Raw genomic sequence first — 19,753 nt, 5'->3', positions numbered from 1 at the left:
GTGCTCTGTGTCACTGCTGGGAACAGTAGTACACCGCTCAGCCACCACTGTATAGCATTGTGTTTACTGCCACTCTGTGTCTCTGCGTGGCCTTCTCCTCCTGCGCCTCCTCCTGTTCCATCACGTGTGCTGCTGCTGGGTTAGCGTTACCGGTCCCTTTTCCTGGAACCTCTCATCTGTATTACATTTATGACTGCATGCCGACAAAAAGCAAATTGCTATCCGCACGCTTCTTGTCCGCATGCAAGGCCTGGGTTGTTGTGTCTCAAAGCGTGGCCTTCTCCTCCTGCGCCTGCTCCTGTTCCATCACTTGTGCTGCTGCTGGGTTAGCGTTACCGGTCCCTTTTCCTGGAACCTCTCATCTGTATTACATTTATGACTGCATGGCGACAAAAAGCATGTTACCTGTGCAAAGAAAACAGACATTTCCCGCATTTAAAAGACAGTTTTCCCTTTGAAACTTTAAAATCGATTTTCTCAAAAACTGTAAGCTCTTTTTGGTACATTTTTTTCCTCTTGTACCCACTCCCAAGGTGCACATACCCTGTAAATTTGGGGTATGTATCATGTAAGGAGGCTTTAAAAAACACAAAAGTTCGGGTCCCCATTGACTTCCATTATGTTCGGAGTTCGGCGCGAACACCCGAACATCGCGGCCATGTTCGGCTAACGTTCGCGAACCCGAACATCCAGGTGTTCGCCCAACACTACCTCCAAGCAGAGCACCCATTGGACGGTGGATGCAGAATGCACAGTGGAGCGTGTTGCATGCTGCAGCATCTGCCTGTCTTTGCTCCAGCTCTGGTCCCTGCATCTCCCCGGCAGATACTGAATTGGCAGATAGAGCTCCAGGCTCACTGTACTGTGACAACAGTGAGCCTGGAGCTCTAATGGCCAGTTCAATAGTTGCTGAGTAGACTTGTAGATGCAAGCCAGAGCAAGGACAGTATGCTCCAACATCAGCTCTGCATATGGGGCCCCCACACACTACATATCAGCACGGTATATCACCTGTGGATAAATTAACGCCCCACTTTTGAGACATGTTTTGGTCCTCAAATGTGGCTTATATGGTCATATACGGTAATAAAAAGTTGTAATAGTAGTCATAATATGAATAAACATTGTTTTAGTGTTTGGTTATGAATTGAATTAGTATTCATTTACATAACTAATGTGGTTGCATTGATACTTTAGTTAATTAGTAACAAACCTGCAAAAGCGGTTTGTAATGTTAGAGATGCACACCATCTCCTTATTACATTTAGTCTTTGACATTATACTTCTGTCATTGCTGCTATGTCTATAACAGATGCTCACAGTAGTTTTGGTTAACCAGGAGGCAACATTCAGGTGTTACTTAAAGGGGCACTACAGCAAAAAACTGTAAATTTTAAAATATATGCAAACATATACAAATAAAAAGTAAAAATTTTTTCAGAGTAATGGCTAATTTGCATATATTCAGCAGTGATGCACTGGGAGACATCTCAAGCTCACTCCAACCTGAATTATCGCAAATTCTTTCTGTTTTAAGAAAGCAAACTTTTGTTTTTCTTTCCAGAGTAAAATGAGCCATAAATTACTTTTCTCCTATAATGCTGTCACTTACAGTAGGCAGTAGAAATCTGACAGAAGTGACAGATTTTGGACTAGTCCATCTCTTCATAGGGGATGCTTAGCAAGGCTTTATTTCTTTATAAATATATTCCCTAAAAAACGTAAACAACGATGCCGGCCAGTGTCCCCGCTCCCTACACAGTTTTTTGGCAGTTGGACAGAGCAACTGCCATTCACTAAGTGCTTTTGAAAATAAATATATCTCTGAGAATCCTCTATAAAGAGATGGACTAATCAAAAACCTGTCACTTCTGTCAGATTTCTACTGCCTGCTGTAAGTGACAGCAACATAGGAGAAAGCAATTTATGGCTCATTTTACTCTGGAAAAAATGTGCATCTTACTTGTATATGTTTGCACATATTTTACATTTTACTGTTTTACGCTGTAGTGCCCCTTTAAACTGGCAGAAACCTTTATTTTCATGTTAGGGCTGCAACCTGAACAGGAAGTTTTGACTTGCAGACCGGATCTGTGACAGCATTATAAGCATAATCACTGTGGATGTCCAGAATTTTAGGGGACAATGCATTATGCTACCAGGCATATCCCAATATCAAGGCATTTTTTGTTGACCACTTAAATCTGCTAAAATGGAAATATGCTGTTAAAAAAATAATGGCATAAGCAAAATGCCAGTTTTGCTGCTAAATGATGCCATATGAAAAGACGACTCCTCCGGTCACTTCTGGATTCTGCCCCCGCCTGGCGCCCACCATCCTCGTCATGTGGGAAAGCCAGCAGGCAGGGGGCAGGGCTAGGGGGTGTCAGTCCAGCCCAGACCGGGTGGCCACGAGTGATGTCCATGTAGGTGGCAGAAAAGGCGGCTGGTGAGGCCTACTTCTGCCACCTGAGGAAGCTATGTCACTCTGCGTCATTGGCGGCCCGGGCCTGCTGCAGATCACATTGCTATAACGTGAATTCAGTTTTGTATATATAGATATGTCCATTGCAGAGAATTCTTGTGTTTCAGATGTTTTCACTGTTAATCAAACTTTCATGTTAAAATGCATCTTAAGAATATCACTAACAGAACCTAAAAATTGTAAACAGAAGCAAAATGTCCTATTGCTCTTCTAATTCTCTGAAAGTCACAACTACATAATATTTCCTTTCTTTTAACAGAATTCAATATAATCCTGTAGAAGTGGAAGGAAAATCTTTCAAACTCTTTCAACTAAAGTGTCCATATACTCAATAGTCCTGAATCCTTGTGTGAACATTAAATTGTTTACTTTCTCAACCAATCAATAATTGTTATAATTAAAATTGATAGCTGCAATAACATGACAGAAGACCACTGCCAGAATACTGATTGTATATTTGGCTTGGAGAGATCAGCAGCCAGAGTCTAAAAACACTTATTTTTCAATTTGTTTTTTACTGTGTGCAAATTGCTTTAGCAGTAGCCAGCTGATTCAGACCTTGCCTGGAGGTGCACTAGATTAATTAAGACTTGTGCATTCACTGCATACAGAATAGACTCCGTAATTGGGGAATTTTCTTTGTATGAGTATTCACATACAGACATTCTTCTATTTCCTGCCCTAACATCATTTTACTATACAACTATGTCTGACATCTTTGTCAAATATAATCAAAATAAGAAACAGATAGAGCAACAATATAGTTATAAGGCCCTTTATAACTTGGCTGTAAAAAGAGTCAGTAAAATAATGGTAGGCTTGTCATTGTGAAATAAAAATGCTGAATTCAAAAATAATTTCATCATTTATAGACTTTAGTAAACAGATTTACAAAAAGTAGATTTGTTACAGTAATTAAACTTAAAGGCGTTTTCACGGGTAACAGTCCCGCTTCTTCAGGCAAACGATTATTTGGAGGGTGCAAAATCAGGTCATGAACCAGGTAGAGTGCCTCTGTCAACACAGAGGCGCTCTACCTGGTTCATGACCTGATTTTGCACCCTCCAAATAATCGTTTGCCTGAAGAAGCGGGACTGTTACCCGTGAAAACGCGTTGCACTTTTGGAGTTACTAATGAATGTTACTTTAGACTGTAAGTAACCTGTCCATTGTCCGGCCATTTTTTTCAGAAGGGAGGTGAGTCCACCCACTTCCCCCTTTTTAACAATTTTAACTAATTTAATTCTGCTTGGCGCCTCTGTTATCGTATTTCAATATTAAATGTTTCTGCACATCAAAAACCGTTAACTATTAGTCAAAGATAACATAATTGAACACAAAATGCAGTTTTAAATGATGGTTTTTATTATTTAGTGAGAAAAAAACTCAAAACCTACATGGCCCTGTGTGAAAAAGAAATTTCCCCCTGAACCTAATAACTGGTTGGGCCACCCTTAGCAGCAATAACTGCAATCAAGCGTTTGCGATAACTTGCCACTCCAAAGTCTTCATTTTGTTTTTCTTCAGCCATTCAGAGGTGGATTTGCTGGTGTGTTTTGGGTCATTGTCCTGCTGCAGCACCCAAGATCGCTTCAGCTTGAGTTCTCGAACAGATGGCCGGACATTCTCCTTCAGGATTTTTTAGTAGACAGTAGAATTCATGGTTCCATCTATCACAGCAAGCCTTCCAGGTCCTGAAGCAGCAAAATAACCCCAGACCATCACACTACCACCACCATATTTTACTGTTGGTATGATGTTCTTTTGCTGAAATGCTGTATTACTTCTATGCCAGATGTAACGGGACACGCACCTTCCAAAAAGTTCAACTTTTGTCTCGTCGGTCCACAAGGTATTTTCCCAAAAGTCTTGGCAATCATTGAGATGTTTTTTAGCAAAATTGAGATGAGCCTTAATATTCTTTTTGCTTAAAAGTGGTTTGCACCTTGGATATCTGCCATGCAGGCCGGTTTTGCCCAGTCTCTTTCTTATGGTGGAGTCGTGAACACTGACCTTAATTGAGGCAAGTGAGGCCTGCAGTTCTTTAGATGTTGTCCTGGGGTCTTTTGTGGCCTCTCGGATGAGTTTTCTCTGTGCTCTTGGGGTAATTTTGGTCGGCCGGCCACTCCTGGGACGGTTCATCACTGTTCCATGTTTTTGCAATTTGTGGATAATGGCTCTCACTGTGGTTCGCTGGAGTCCCAAAGCTTTAGAAATGGCTTTATAGATCTCAATTACTTTTGTTCTCATTTGTTCCTGAATTTCTTTGGATCTTGGCATGATGTCTAGCTTTTGAGGTGCTTTTAGTATACTTCTCTGTGTCAGATAGCTCCTATTTAAGTGATTTCTTGATTGAAACAGGTGTGGCAATAATCAGGCCTGGGGGTGACTACAGAAATTAAATTCAGGTGTGATAAACCACAGTTAAGTTATTTTTTAACAAAGGGGGCAATCACTTTTTCACACAGGGCCATGAAGATTTGGAGTTTTTTTTCTAACTAAATAATAAAAACCATCATTTAAAACTGCATTTTGTGTTCAATTATGTTATCTTTGACTAATAGTTAACGGTTTTTGATGTGCAGAAACATTTAAGTGTGACAAACATGCAAAAGAATGCAACACACATTTAAAAACAATTAAAATGTAATGATCTGCTCTGCTGTCTGCACAGGCAGACAGCTGTTTGACCATTTTGTAAGTCTGAGTGCTGCAGGTTCCTGGAAAAGGGACCTGTCTCCACTCTGCAAACTGCAGAGTTGCTGTTCTGGGGAGGAATTTGCATCCACTTGTTATGCAAATTGCTTAGCTGCTTCCTCTGATGGATTGCAGTATAAAAACCATTTCTACCCAGAATTCCTTGCTGGTCATGATGGTTTGTTCCTGCTAACTCTCCTGGAGTATCAGCCTTGCTATTGTTTGCTAAAGATTATCTTAGAGTAATTCCCTGGGACTGCACTAGGCATCCCTTCTAGTGCAGTCAGGTTGTATTATCTGTTTTGCATTGTTCTGTCTCTCTGTTGCGATTGTCTTGTTGCCAGCGGCGGTCGACAGGAAATCGTTCTGTATTCTGCCTTAGGAGTGTAGGCCAGAGCTGCGGTTGCTACTGGCTGCTCCATCTGTCTGTCTGTTTGGATCGCTTTCGCCCTAGTGGTAGTGGCGGTGGTTCCGTCTGTATTCTGCCTTAGGGGTGCTAGCCAGAGCAGCAGTTGCTACTGGTAGCCCCATCTGTTTGTTTGTCTAGGATCGCATCCGCTCTAGCGGTTGGAGCGGTGGTTCCTTCTGTGCTCTCTCTGGGAGTGTAGGCCAGAGCTGCGGTTGCTGCTGGCTACTCCTTCTCTCTGTCTTGTCTGGTACGAACGCTTGCTGTAGGCTCGGTGAGGTAACCGTTTAGCAAGCGTTCGCGTTCTCTATTTCGTGTTTGTGTTACATTGGTTAGTTAGGGTGGCACGCTTATCACTGAGCGCCTAACGCGCAGTGATCGTGTCTTAAACGTGTTCGCTGTTGCGAATGAGTGCGGTGTTCGCGTTTAGCTAGCGTTTGTTATTTTCCTTGATGTTCTGATCGTTGTTATTTGCTATGTCTTTCTTGCTACACTTGTGCTCTGTCCGATTCGGTCTTGTGTCGCTATTGGAAGTCGCTACTCTTGCAATTGCATTCCCACTTCATTTCCGTTGTTGTGTGTTCACTGTCGCTGGGTGGCGACTGGATTGGTGGACACACATACATTCTGTCTCTGTGCTCTCTCTCTTTGGGGGCTATCTTGCCCTGCATTGCTTCAACTTGTGCAGTTCCCATCTGGCATCTGTGGCAGTGCGGAAGCTGTGTTCGTCTGCACTCCACAGCTCCATCTGCCGGTGGGAATTTCCCCCTACAGGTGCATTGCACCATAGCTGGGTTCTCTCAAATTACGCGCTTGTGGAGGATTTCCGCACTGTCAGTGCGCGTCCTGTGCGCTGACCACGGAAATAATTCATCGCTACATAAAACTCCTCTAATATAGCAAAACTACAATAGGGTTAAACCCGGAGCTGTAAAGGTGCACGTATAGATCACAAGTTACCGGTATATATTGTAATATTTCTTCAGACCTCTTTAATCACAGGTAATCCCATTGCATTGCACAAAAGGTGGATCAGCGCAACACCAGGCCGCCTCCGAATGGCCTCCATCAAAGATGCGCTGAGCCCCCCCAGGAACTACGAACGCACCTTGAACCCAAACAGAAGCTCTGCATATACACCAAAAGCATGGCTGTTAAGTGGGAGCAGCTGACCAAAAATGAATTACATTAGTACATAGCAAGGAAATGAGCAGCGCTACTTAAAAACAGACTAGTGCCTACCTGCAAAAGAGTGCAAGCCCCACTTGTGGGGTCGAATACACACCGAGCATACACATGACCTGTCTACCACTAGAGGAGGATGTTGGTTTCCATTAACAGCTTGCATGCAACCTATTAAGTACTCGTCCCTCCCACTGCGAAGAAGTCAATCCTCCATGGGAGGGGCCTAACACTAACTAAATCCTAACCTATGTATATGCATAGCCTGGGTGCGGCTGATCAAATAAAATCGAAAATTGAAATTGCGCAAAAGGTGGATCAGCGCAACACCAGGCCGCCTCGGAATGGCCTCCATCAGAGATGCGCTAAGCCCCCCCAGGAACTACAAATGCACCTTGAACCCAAACAGAAGCTCTGCATATACACCAAAAGCATGGCTGTTAAGTGGGAGCAGCTGACCAAAAACGAATTACATTAGTACATAGCAAGGAAATGAGCAGCGCTACTTAAAAACAGACTAGTGCCTACCTGCAAAAGAGTGCAAGCCCCACTTGTGGGGTCGAATACACACCGAGCATACACATGACCTGTCTACCACTAGAGGAGGATGTTGGTTTCCATTAACAGCTTGCATGCAACCTATTAAGTACTCGTCCCTCCCACTGCGAAGAAGTCAATCCTCCATGGGAGGGGCCTAACACTAACTAAATCCTAACCTATGTATATGCATAGCCTGGGTGTGGCTGATCAAATAAAATCGAAAATTGAAAATTGCGCAAAAGGTGGATCAGCACAACACCAGGCCGCCTCCGAATGGCCTCCATCAAAGATGCGCTGAGCCCCCCCAGGAACTACAAACGCACCTTGAACCCAAACAGAAGCTCTGCATATACACCAAAAGCATGGCTGTTAAGTGGGAGCAGCTGACCAAAAATGAATTACATTAGTACATAGCAAGGAAATGAGCAGCGCTACTTAAAAACAGACTAGTGCCTACCTGCAAAAGAGTGCAAGCCCCACTTGTGGGGTCGAATACACACCGAGCATACACATGACCTGTCTACCACTAGAGGAGGATGTTGGTTTCCATTAACAGCTTGCATGCAACCTATTAAGTACTCGTCCCTCCCACTGCGAAGAAGTCAATCCTCCATGGGAGGGGCCTAACACTAACTAAATCCTAACCTATGTATATGCATAGCCTGGGTGCGGCTGATCAAATAAAATCGAAAATTGAAAATTGCGCAAAAGGTGGATCAGCGCAACACCAGGCCGCCTCGGAATGGCCTCCATCAGAGATGCGCTGAGCCCCCCCAGGAACTACAAATGCACCTTGAACCCAAACAGAAGCTCTGCATATACACCAAAAGCATGGCTGTTAAGTGGGAGCAGCTGACCAAAAACGAATTACATTAGTACATAGCAAGGAAATGAGCAGCGCTACTTAAAAACAGACTAGTGCCTACCTGCAAAAGAGTGCAAGCCCCACTTGTGGGGTCGAATACACACCGAGCATACACATGACCTGTCTACCACTAGAGGAGGATGTTGGTTTCCATTAACAGCTTGCATGCAACCTATTAAGTACTCGTCCCTCCCACTGCGAAGAAGTCAATCCTCCATGGGAGGGGCCTAACACTAACTAAATCCTAACCTATGTATATGCATAGCCTGGGTGCGGCTGATCAAATAAAATCGAAAATTGAAAATTGCGCAAAAGGTGGATCAGCGCAACACCAGGCCGCCTCGGAATGGCCTCCATCAGAGATGCGCTGAGCCCCCCCAGGAACTACAAATGCACCTTGAACCCAAACAGAAGCTCTGCATATACACCAAAAGCATGGCTGTTAAGTGGGAGCAGCTGACCAAAAACGAATTACATTAGTACATAGCAAGGAAATGAGCAGCGCTACTTAAAAACAGACTAGTGCCTACCTGCAAAAGAGTGCAAGCCCCACTTGTGGGGTCGAATACACACCGAGCATACACATGACCTGTCTACCACTAGAGGAGGATGTTGGTTTCCATTAACAGCTTGCATGCAACCTATTAAGTACTCGTCCCTCCCACTGCGAAGAAGTCAATCCTCCATGGGAGGGGCCTAACACTAACTAAATCCTAACCTATGTATATGCATAGCCTGGGTGCGGCTGATCAAATAAAATCGAAAATTGAAAATTGCGCAAAAGGTGGATCAGCGCAACACCAGGCCGCCTCGGAATGGCCTCCATCAGAGATGCGCTGAGCCCCCCCAGGAACTACAAACGCACCTTGAACCCAAACAGAAGCTCTGCATATACACCAAAAGCATGGCTGTTAAGTGGGAGCAGCTGACCAAAAACGAATTACATTAGTACATAGCAAGGAAATGAGCAGCGCTACTTAAAAACAGACTAGTGCCTACTTGCAAAAGAGTGCAAGCCCCACTTGTGGGGTCGAATACACACCGAGCATACACATGACCTGTCTACCACTAGAGGAGGATGTTGGTTTCCATTAACAGCTTGCATGCAACCTATTAAGTACTCGTCCCTCCCACTGCGAAGAAGTCAATCCTCCATGGGAGGGGCCTAACACTAACTAAATCCTAACCTATGTATATGCATAGCCTGGGTGCGGTTGATCAAATAAAATCGAAAATTGAAAATTGCGCAAAAGGTGGATCAGCGCAACACCAGGCCGCCTCGGAATGGCCTCCATCAGAGATGCGCTGAGCCCCCCCAGGAACTACAAATGCACCTTGAACCCAAACAGAAGCTCTGCATATACACCAAAAGCATGGCTGTTAAGTGGGAGCAGCTGACCAAAAACGAATTACATTAGTACATAGCAAGGAAATGAGCAGCGCTACTTAAAAACAGACTAGTGCCTACCTGCAAAAGAGTGCAAGCCCCACTTGTGGGGTCGAATACACACCGAGCATACACATGACCTGTCTACCACTAGAGGAGGATGTTGGTTTCCATTAACAGCTTGCATGCAACCTATTAAGTACTCATCCCTCCCACTGCGAAGAAGTCAATCCTCCATGGGAGGGGCCTAACACTAACTAAATCCTAACCTATGTATATGCATAGCCTGGGTGCGGCTGATCAAATAAAATCGAAAATTGAAAATTGCGCAAAAGGTGGATCAGCGCAACACCAGGCCGCCTCGGAATGGCCTCCATCAGAGATGCGCTGAGCCCCCCCAGGAACTACAAACGCACCTTGAACCCAAACAGAAGCTCTGCATATACACCAAAAGCATGGCTGTTAAGTGGGAGCAGCTGACCAAAAACGAATTACATTAGTACATAGCAAGGAAATGAGCAGCGCTACTTAAAAACAGACTAGTGCCTACCTGCAAAAGAGTGCAAGCCCCACTTGTGGGGTCGAATACACACCAAGCATACACATGACCTGTCTACCACTAGAGGAGGATGTTGGTTTCCATTAACAGCTTGCATGCAACCTATTAAGTACTCATCCCTCCCACTGCAAAGAAGTCAATCCTCCATGGGAGGGGCCTACTAAATCCTAACCGATGTATATGCATAGCCTGGGTGTGGCTAATCAAATAAAATCAAAAATTGAAAATTGCGCAAAAGGTGGATCAGCGCAACACCAGGCCGCCTCAGAGATGGAGGCCAGGAACTACAAACGTACCCCCAGGAACTACAAACGTACCTTCAATTTTTTTGTGTCTAGTAAAATCCCATTGCATTGGCTAAATTGGTCACCTGCATCAGCTCTTCAGTCCAGCCCGTGAGCCATTAGAGCATGCCTCTTTCTAATGAAATATGCTCTCATTATGTACATGCATATATATGTACAACCTCGCAGCCAAAGCATCAACCAGACTATCTTCTCAGGTTAGCTTTTCCACAATGCTTCAATCCACCACACTGCACTAGTCACATCAGCCCAAGCACGCCTTTATTAAGATTCGCTTATTGGAAGGCAGCTGACAGAGCCGGTACTCACGTAACCTGCTTATTGGAACAGCTTAGCAGTAAGCTCCTCGGTTTGTCCGTGCGGATATATCCATTTGATTTTCGTGCAGTTTAGCACCGTCTGGGTGCATATGCTAGCCGGGGAAGAGAGTGGAGGCATGGGAGGACCAACGTGGTGACGCGCACTCACGTGACGCGTTTCGCCCAATCGGCTTCTTCAGACATGCACCTATATAGTTCCGGGTTTAACCCTGTTGTAGTTTTGCTATATTAGAGGAGTTTAGATTGTTTTTAAATGTGTGTTGCAGCTAATACTTGGTAATTATATCATTAATAAAATTTGTACTTGCATATACCTGGCTCCCTAGATAGTTTGGTAGTATATGTGATTAAGAGATTTATAGGTGAGACGATAGAGTGAGAGGTTGATATCCTGAAATTTTTTTTTTCTTTTTTTTCTAAACTAGTATATTAAACCGTAACCCTTTGCAGGTGTTTTAGATTAATTAGCTGATTAGAGTCTGACATGTTGAGCCTAGAATATTGAACATTTTCATGCTATTTTAATGGTCTGAGATTTTGATTTGGGGGTTTTCATAAGCTGTGAGCCATAATAATCAAAATTATAACAAATATTGCATTGAAATATCTCACTTTGCATGCAATGAGTCTATTTTATATATTAGTTTCACCTTTTACATTGAATTACTTAAATAAATTGACTTTTGCACAATATTCTAATGTTTTGAGTTTAACCTGTTCCCGTGCAACTGCATGGGAACTCGCGGGAGGATGGGCACACACAAAATTGTGCACCCCAAAAGCTCTAAGGCAACATGCATGTACGTGCACATACTCCCAAATTGGCACTGATGCAAGGGAACAGGTGTTCCCTGAGCCAATCTGTGCCAGTATATGTGATCATTCTTACGCTGGGACTACACTTGCTTCTTATAAAATTGCTGTGCTTTTCCATAGACAATTTTGAGCATAATGTCTGTGTTTTAATATGCACTTCACCCACCATTGACATCCGACAATTGCTGACAGAATATGGTAATCACAGGTCCTTTGCAATTTTATGCAGAGGGGACCCAATTTTTTAAGTCTCCTACCTGATCATGCACCTCCATTACTGTGCACCCATGCTATGCATCTGAGTGAACCTAACTTGCCTATTCTCCATGCTCCCATCCAGTGATTGACTAAGCATTACCTTGTACTCATACTGTGCTGTGTGATCTGGTTTTTCTTGTATTCCTGTATTGTCATACTGCTGTACATCACCCCTAAATATTGTCAGTAGCCTAAAATATTGTCCAGCGCTGCATAATATGTTGGCACTTTATAAATACAATAAATAAATAAATATTAGCCATTATTCAAATTATGTTTAGTAAAATGTGTGACAAGAAATGCTGTAAAATATCATTTATAATACTGATATTCTTCTACTCCCCACTGTAACTTCAATTTTTTTGTGTCTAGTAAAAAGGGCACCAGGAAAAATTATATATATTAAATTAAATAAATAAATATTGGCTAAATATTGGTTAATATACAGTACCTATTCTACTACTTCATTCATATAGTAAAATATCGGTAATATTTACTGATATTTTACTATGACCTAACTTCTCCCTACTCTCACACAGAACTCTCCCCTGGTGGTACCTAACCTTAACCTCCCTGGTGGGGCCAAACCTAACTCCCCCATGGGCAACTAACATTAACCACCCTGATGGGTGCCTAACCTTAACCCCGTGTTTTTGTGTAATATAAATTAGTATATGATCATTAGTAGCTTTATGTATCAGAGAATCTAAACAATTATAATTTAGAGGGCAAAACCTTAAAATAAACTTTAAAAAAATAATTGAGTTTTTTGAAAAATTATAATTTGTAACATAGGTAAGAATCACAGAAGCTGCTTGTTGCGGTGCAAAAAGTTAAAATGTGAAAAAAAAATCTGAGAAAGCAGAGGGAACCGTTTCAGAAATGATTTTGCAGTTTTAGAAACAATTATTTGTCAAAGAATGGGTTATTGTAATCAATAAACTTTGTATGGATATGAATAGTAAAGATAGCAAGTTGCTTCATATTTATGAGTTACCCTTTTTATACAATTAGTATGAAAAAGTTTGTATTGATGTGATTAATTATTGACAGATTACTTTAAGAAAACATCCCCAGAAAACAGAAATAATACACCTTTATTTCCAAGTAATGAATTGTCCCCACACATTGTACTAGGGATATAATTAAATGGTATGATAATCAGGATAAATAGTCAAATAACATATATGTGGGTTGAACCTATAGTAGCACTGTTTATTTTAACATTATTGTTTTGCCCTTAAAAATGTATAGAAAATAAAGTAATTACTGAAAAAAATAAAGCTCACAAAAAGCCTAATTTGTCCTGGAAAAAAACAATATATAGATCATTGAATTGTGAAAAGTAGTGATAAAGTTATTGGTAAATGAATGGAAGGAGCGCTGAAAGTAAGGGGAAAGCAACCTGTAGTAGTCAGGTGGTTAAAATAACTTTTCAGCAATCTGCATTTGAAAAAGTACCATAAAGTAGGTAAAAAAGTATTATCAAATTCATTCTGAGTATTTTCTTGCATGCTGGTGGTTTAATAGGCATTTTATTGATATGATCTGAAAATATACAATACAATAATATTTGTAAAGCATAGGACTCAAAGCGCATAGAGATATGCCTCACTCATAAGCCATACTAAACAGGTGGCTTTTCAGTTAGGACTTAAATGCTTCAAGGGATGAAGATATCCTGTTTGGGTGTGGCAGGGAATTTCAAAGTGTAGAGGCAACATGACAGAGGGCTGTCTCCAAAGATTTTGAAGTCACCTATGAGAAAACTTAGGAGAAAATGTGAATTGGATTGGGCTTAATATTTTCCAGATTGTAGGTAACTATTCTTGAGTGAAACATTTATTGGAGGCTGCCCCATACTGTTCAGAAAGATAATAAGCAGTCACTAGGATTCTGGTTATCCTTCTCTAGGCATGATGAGGCTGTTTGAATACAATACAGATCAACAGAGCTGTAATTAACCACTTAAGTACCAGCGGTCTCTGCCCCCTTAAGGACCAGAGACCGCTGGTACGAGAACGATGGAATCACCGCGTAAACGCACCGCAACCACCGTCATCGCCGCATGCCAGGATATACGGTAGTTAACATTTTTATATTCATAGTTTACCTCCAATAATACACAGATTCTGACAAAGTACAATAGAATTTTACTAACACATAGCATCAGAGCCTACTTCGAAATGTCCACTTGCAACAGATTTGAGAGAGAAAAAGAGAAGAAAACAAATATAAATATATCCCTTCCACTAAAACTACTACACCCTCAGTGTTTTTAGAAACTACGCTTTAACCACTTGAGGACCACAGTGGTAAACCCCCCTAAAGACCAGGCTGTTATTTTCATAATTGGCCACTGCAGCTTTAAGGCCAAGCTGCAGGGCCGCACAACACAGCACATGAGTGATTCCCCCCCCTTTTCTCCCCGCCAACAGAGCTCTCTGTTAGTGGGGTCTGATCGCCCCCCTTGTGTTTATTTTTTTTTAAATAAACATTTATGTTCCTATTTTTCTGATGTTTTTTTACTATTTCTGTTGTTTTTGTAAGCAATCCCCTCCCTCCTCCCAGCCGGCCAATCATGCGATCGGCTGTCATAGGCTTCTGCCTATGAGAGCCGATCGCTCTCTTGTCCCCCAGGGGGACAGCCATGTCACATGGCTGTCCCCAGTACAGCGCTGCTGCTGATCGCAGCGCTTTACTGTGTAAATAGACGGTAATCACGCCGTCTAACAGTCTCCCAAAGACTGAAGACGGGGTGGAGCTCCGCTCCCCACGAAGGAGATGCGTGCGCACCCTGCGCGTGATCTCCTTCAGTAGCCGGCTCCAGGACCTGATGCCAATTGGCGTTAGGTGGTCCTGGGGCTGCCGCCACGGCCACGCCCATTGGCGTGGAGCGGTCTTAGAGTAGTTAAACAAAAAACAAAGCAGATTAATTTTTAAGATCTATTAGAAAACTTTCACTAAAATGAAATAAATACATTCTATAAATATGAAGTTTTACAACCAACAAACCAAGACATATAATCACTGACCAAATGGATTTAAAAAACAGCATCGCCATAGTAACAGATATAGTTTCTGATAGTCTAGGTATTTAGTCCAACTTAAAGAATACATCAAGATTTTATCTTATCACATTCTAAAGTCATTTTAGACAGTTGTTTTACTTGGCAGTAATGGAAGATTGCAGGAATTTAGAAAAACTAAATGTATCTTCCACCAACCGTAATCTTACTAGACAGTATTGCTAAACTCCCAAATCTTTAAAAAATGGCTGTTCTATTATTATCAAATCATCAGATTAAGGTTTGGGGATTGTTATCCCGAACGGAGAAGATTACATTGGAAAGGCTAACCACATACTCAATTACCCTGCACATTACAAGAAACTCAGAAAGAGCAATAGCAAGCAAAAAGAAAACTGTGATCCATTCAGAGAACCTGCAATAGCAAATTAGCTTCTTTTTACTGTCCATAACTAATCAACCTAGCAGAGCAATCACATCTATTATGAAAAGGCTCACTCTTTCTCTAGGTAATTGAAATTAATCTACAACATATGTTGTTCATTCACATCCTTTACATCTATTTTATTATATGCATCTTTTAGAAACAAAAGAAAAAAATGATTGTGTGGTAATCATAACTTCATTAATTTTCTAATGTGAGTTCTGGAGAGAGGATTAATGCATTATACTTTCCCATTCACAGATGTCATATATCTGCAGAAAAGTAATGAGGGTGAAGATTGCGTAATCTCACTGTAAGATTGCATAAGGTCATGGAGACACCAGAAAAGGATTTATTAGTAGCCTTGTTTTTCAACCTTGTATCATTTTTAAATTTGTATTGAAGATTAGCTATTTGGCTTAAAGCAAACAAAGCTGAATATTGCTTAATATTTTTCTATGTGTTTGGTGAATGGGAATGGCAAAGGTGGGCTTCTTCATAATACCAATGCTCTCCCATGTATTCTAGGTCCATCAAACATTCAGATCAAACAATTGAAACAGTCTGTATGCATGTTAGATTATTATGGCTCTGTACAAATTAACAAGCTGATACATCATTGCATTCCAGCGGTTCTGGAGGTGTGTTTAGCTTCTAAGGGTACAAAGGTTAATTTGCATATATTCAGCAGTGATGCTCTGGGAGACATTTCAAGCTCACTCCAACCTGAATTATCACTAATTCTTTCTGTTTTAAGAAAGCAAACTTTTGTTTTTCTTAACATCTTAGTAAGGGGGCTTTTAGGACCATTGTAGTCCCTTACACACTCCAATGAGTTCTGGGTCACCATGAGCTTGCTGGTTAGTCTGTACCTCTCGGTTTACAAGCCCTACTGCATAGAGCCAAATTAATCCATGCCTTGCACTGATGAGGATCAAACAATCCGAAACAGTCTGTATGCATGTTGGATTATTATGGCTCTGTACAAATTAACAAGCTGATACATCATTGCATTCCAGCGGTTCTGGAGGTGTGTTTAGCTTCTAAGTGTACAATGGTTTATTTGCATATATTCAGCAATGATGTTTTGGGAGACATCTCAAGCTCACTCCAACCTGAATTATCGCAAATTTTTTCTATTTTAAGAAAGCAAACTTTTGTTTTTCTAGGTCCATAAATCAGAAAATCCTATTCTTATTGTAAAATAGTTATACTTATTATTTCATTGATGAGATGAGTTATTTTTCAGGCCTGATTCTTATACATAAATCAAAAAAGTTGTGATGGTGCAAGTAAAAATTCAAAGATATGTAAAAAAATGTCTAATATAAGTTTGCTTTGTGATAAAAAAAAAATTGAAATAGAGTAGAAAACTTTTTAATCATAAAAACTACAGTGAGAGCAGAAAAAAATATTGCAATTTTGTTATTGAGGTACTAATAAGCATCACGTTAATATACAGTATACTAAAAGGTGACATTTTGACTATAAAATCCATACTTTTCTATAAAACCGCACATGATTTTTATGACCCAGAAATTGCTTTGCTTTTGATCCTAGAAAAAAACACTTGCAGGAAGGAGTAGTAGTATTTTTTTTCCCCAAGTAGAGATGTGGGAAGTAAAAAACTTATGGGAAAGTGTTGTTCTTTCAACCTAGGTCTTGAAAGATTTGATTGGAATGATGAAAATAAAAGCACTTTGTTTATGATACATCACAGTTCTGGAACTCCAGTCCTTGAGGGCCACATCCATGCCAGTGTTTAGGAATCAGGATGGACTGAGAAATGGAGAAATTTGTTTTACTTGATTAACCAAACCTTTCCTGATTCAGATTCATCTATTCATTTGAGCTGTACCAAAAATGTGTGAGGACCTGGGCCCTTGAGGACTAGAGTTCGACATCCCTGTGATAAATAATGGAAGATGGTTATTTGATATGTGGTATGTTTTTATTGTTTAATGTTAATGCATGTGCATGTGTGTATGTTTGTATCAGGATGAATAGTAGGGTAGACTCAGTCTTTCTTTAGCACTAAGTTTTATTTGGTGCTGAACCAGTTTTTATTGTTTTGTATTTCTATTCAAATATACTTAGTTGTTTGGTTTCTTTCATTTTTCTCTTGATTTTTTTCAAACTATGGTGCAAACTATAAACCCATCTGAAGATAGTGCCGATGAAACTTATTATAATCTATTGGGTGCATTATACTTAAAGGAATACTATCGAATAAAGCATTTTTTTAAAATGCTGTATGCACGGATGGTCGGAAATGTCAATTTCCAATACTGCAGAAATTCCGATTTCCACCAATTCCGATTACCGATTTCATGGCTTTCCGATCGTTTTCTGATTTCCGAGTAGTGTTTTTGGGGGTCAATTTTTGCATTCTCTGATTGGCCAAATACTTGTAACGTTTGCGGAATCGTTTCCGTGGTCAGCGCACCAGACGTGCGCTGATGCGGCAGAAATCCTCCACAAACGTGTAATTGGGAAAACCCAGGTTAGGTGCAATGCACCGGTAGAGGGCAATTCCCACCGGTAGATGGAGCTGTGGAGTGCAGATGAGCCCTGCCTCTGCACTGCCACAGATGCCAGATGGGAATTGTACGAGCAGGATCAAGCAGGGCTGAATAGCCCTCAAAGAGCAATAGCACAGGGACAGACAGAATGTGTGTTCACCAATCTAGTTGCCCCCAAGCGACGGTGAACACACATCAACGGAAAGAAAGAGCGAATGCAATCGCAAGAATGGCGATTGCCAACAGACACCAGACTGAGAAGGACAGAGCACGAGAGTAGCAAAGGCACAGCAAACAAGAATCAGAACAAATAAAGAAAATAACAAACGCTAACTAAACGCGAACACCGCACTCATTCACAACAGTGAACGCATTACTTCATGATCACCGCGCGTTAGGCGCCCAGAGATAAGCGTGCCACCCTAATTAACCAATGACAGACAAACACGAAATAGAGAACGCGAACGCTTGCTAAACGGTTACCTCACCGAGCCTACAGCAAGCGTTCGTATCAGACAAGACAGACAGACAGACAGGTGGGGCTGCCAGTAGCAACCGCTGCTCTGGCTAGCACCCCTAAGGCAGAGATATAGAAGGAGGCACTGCCACTACCACTAGGGCAAGTGCGATCCAGACAGATAAACAGAAGGGGCTACCAGTAGCAACCGCTGCTCTGGTTAGCACCCCAAAAGCAGAATACAGAAGGAGGCACTGCCACTAGTAAGGCGAGTGCGATCCAGACAGATGAACAGAAGGGGCTACCAGTAGCAACCGCTGCTCTGGTTAGCACCCCCAGACAGAATACAGAAGGAGGCACTGCCACTACCACTAGGGCAAGTGCGATCCAGACAGATGAACAGAAGGGGCTACCAGTAGCAACCGCTGCTCTGGTTAGCACCCCCAGACAGAATACAGAAGGAGGCACTGCCACTACCACTAGGGCAAGTGCGATCCAGACAGATGAACAGAAGGGGCTACCAGTAGCAACCGCTGCTCTGGTTAGCACCCCCAGACAGACAGAACGATTCCCTGTCGACCGCCGCTGGTGACAAGGCAATCGAGACACAAAGACTGTACAGGCAAAACAGATAATGCAACCTAACTGCACTACCTAGTTCAGTCCCAAGGAATTACTCTAAGGTAAACTTTAACAAACAGGCAAGGCTGACACTCTAGGAGTAGTAACAAACCATTAAGGTGACCACCCAAGGATTCTGGGAGAACATGGTATTTATACTGCCATCCTTCAAAGGAGGCAGCTAGGCAATTTGCATAACAAATGTATGCAAATTCCTCAGCCGCAGAGCAGGTCTGAAACTTGCAAAGCAAGGACAGGTCTCTTTTCCAGAGACCTGCAGCCCTCAGACTTAAGGAATGGTCAAACAGCTGTCTGCCTGTGCAGACAGCTGAGCGGATCATTACAATACTTCAGAGTTGACTCTGCATTCTCTGATTGGTCCAATGTTTTGAGTTCTGTGATTGGGCTAAAATTACCGAGTTGTGTAAATGCAGTATTTCTACAGAAATCCGATTTCCCAGTTCGGATTTTCGATTTCCGAGTAGTGTTTTTTGTCATTTTTTGCATTCTCTGATTGACCAAATATTTCTGAGTTATTTCTGCATTCTCTGATTGGTACATTGAATTTGAGTTCTGTAATTGGGCTAAAATTACCAATGTGAGAGAACGCGGAAAAGCCGCCGCATGTGCTGACAGCAAGGCGGCTAATTCTGCGTCCAGCACGGCGGTTTGCACACAGAGGCATGCGTCTGGTACTGGGAGTGAACGCGGAAAAGCCGCCGCTTGTACTGATAGCGGGGCGGCTGCTTCCGCGTCCAGTGCGCTGGTTTGCACGCAGCAGCATGCGGCTGGTGTGGCTGGGTCTGTTAGTTTACACAGATTCAGGAATACGCGCGCGCACGCTGAGAGGCAGAACTTTTATGATGGCCAAGGGGGGATC

This window comes from Hyperolius riggenbachi, chromosome 1 (assembly GCF_040937935.1).
Source record: "Hyperolius riggenbachi isolate aHypRig1 chromosome 1, aHypRig1.pri, whole genome shotgun sequence".
NCBI lineage: Eukaryota > Metazoa > Chordata > Amphibia > Anura > Hyperoliidae > Hyperolius > Hyperolius riggenbachi.
Note: the sequence above shows the minus strand (reverse complement) of the source record.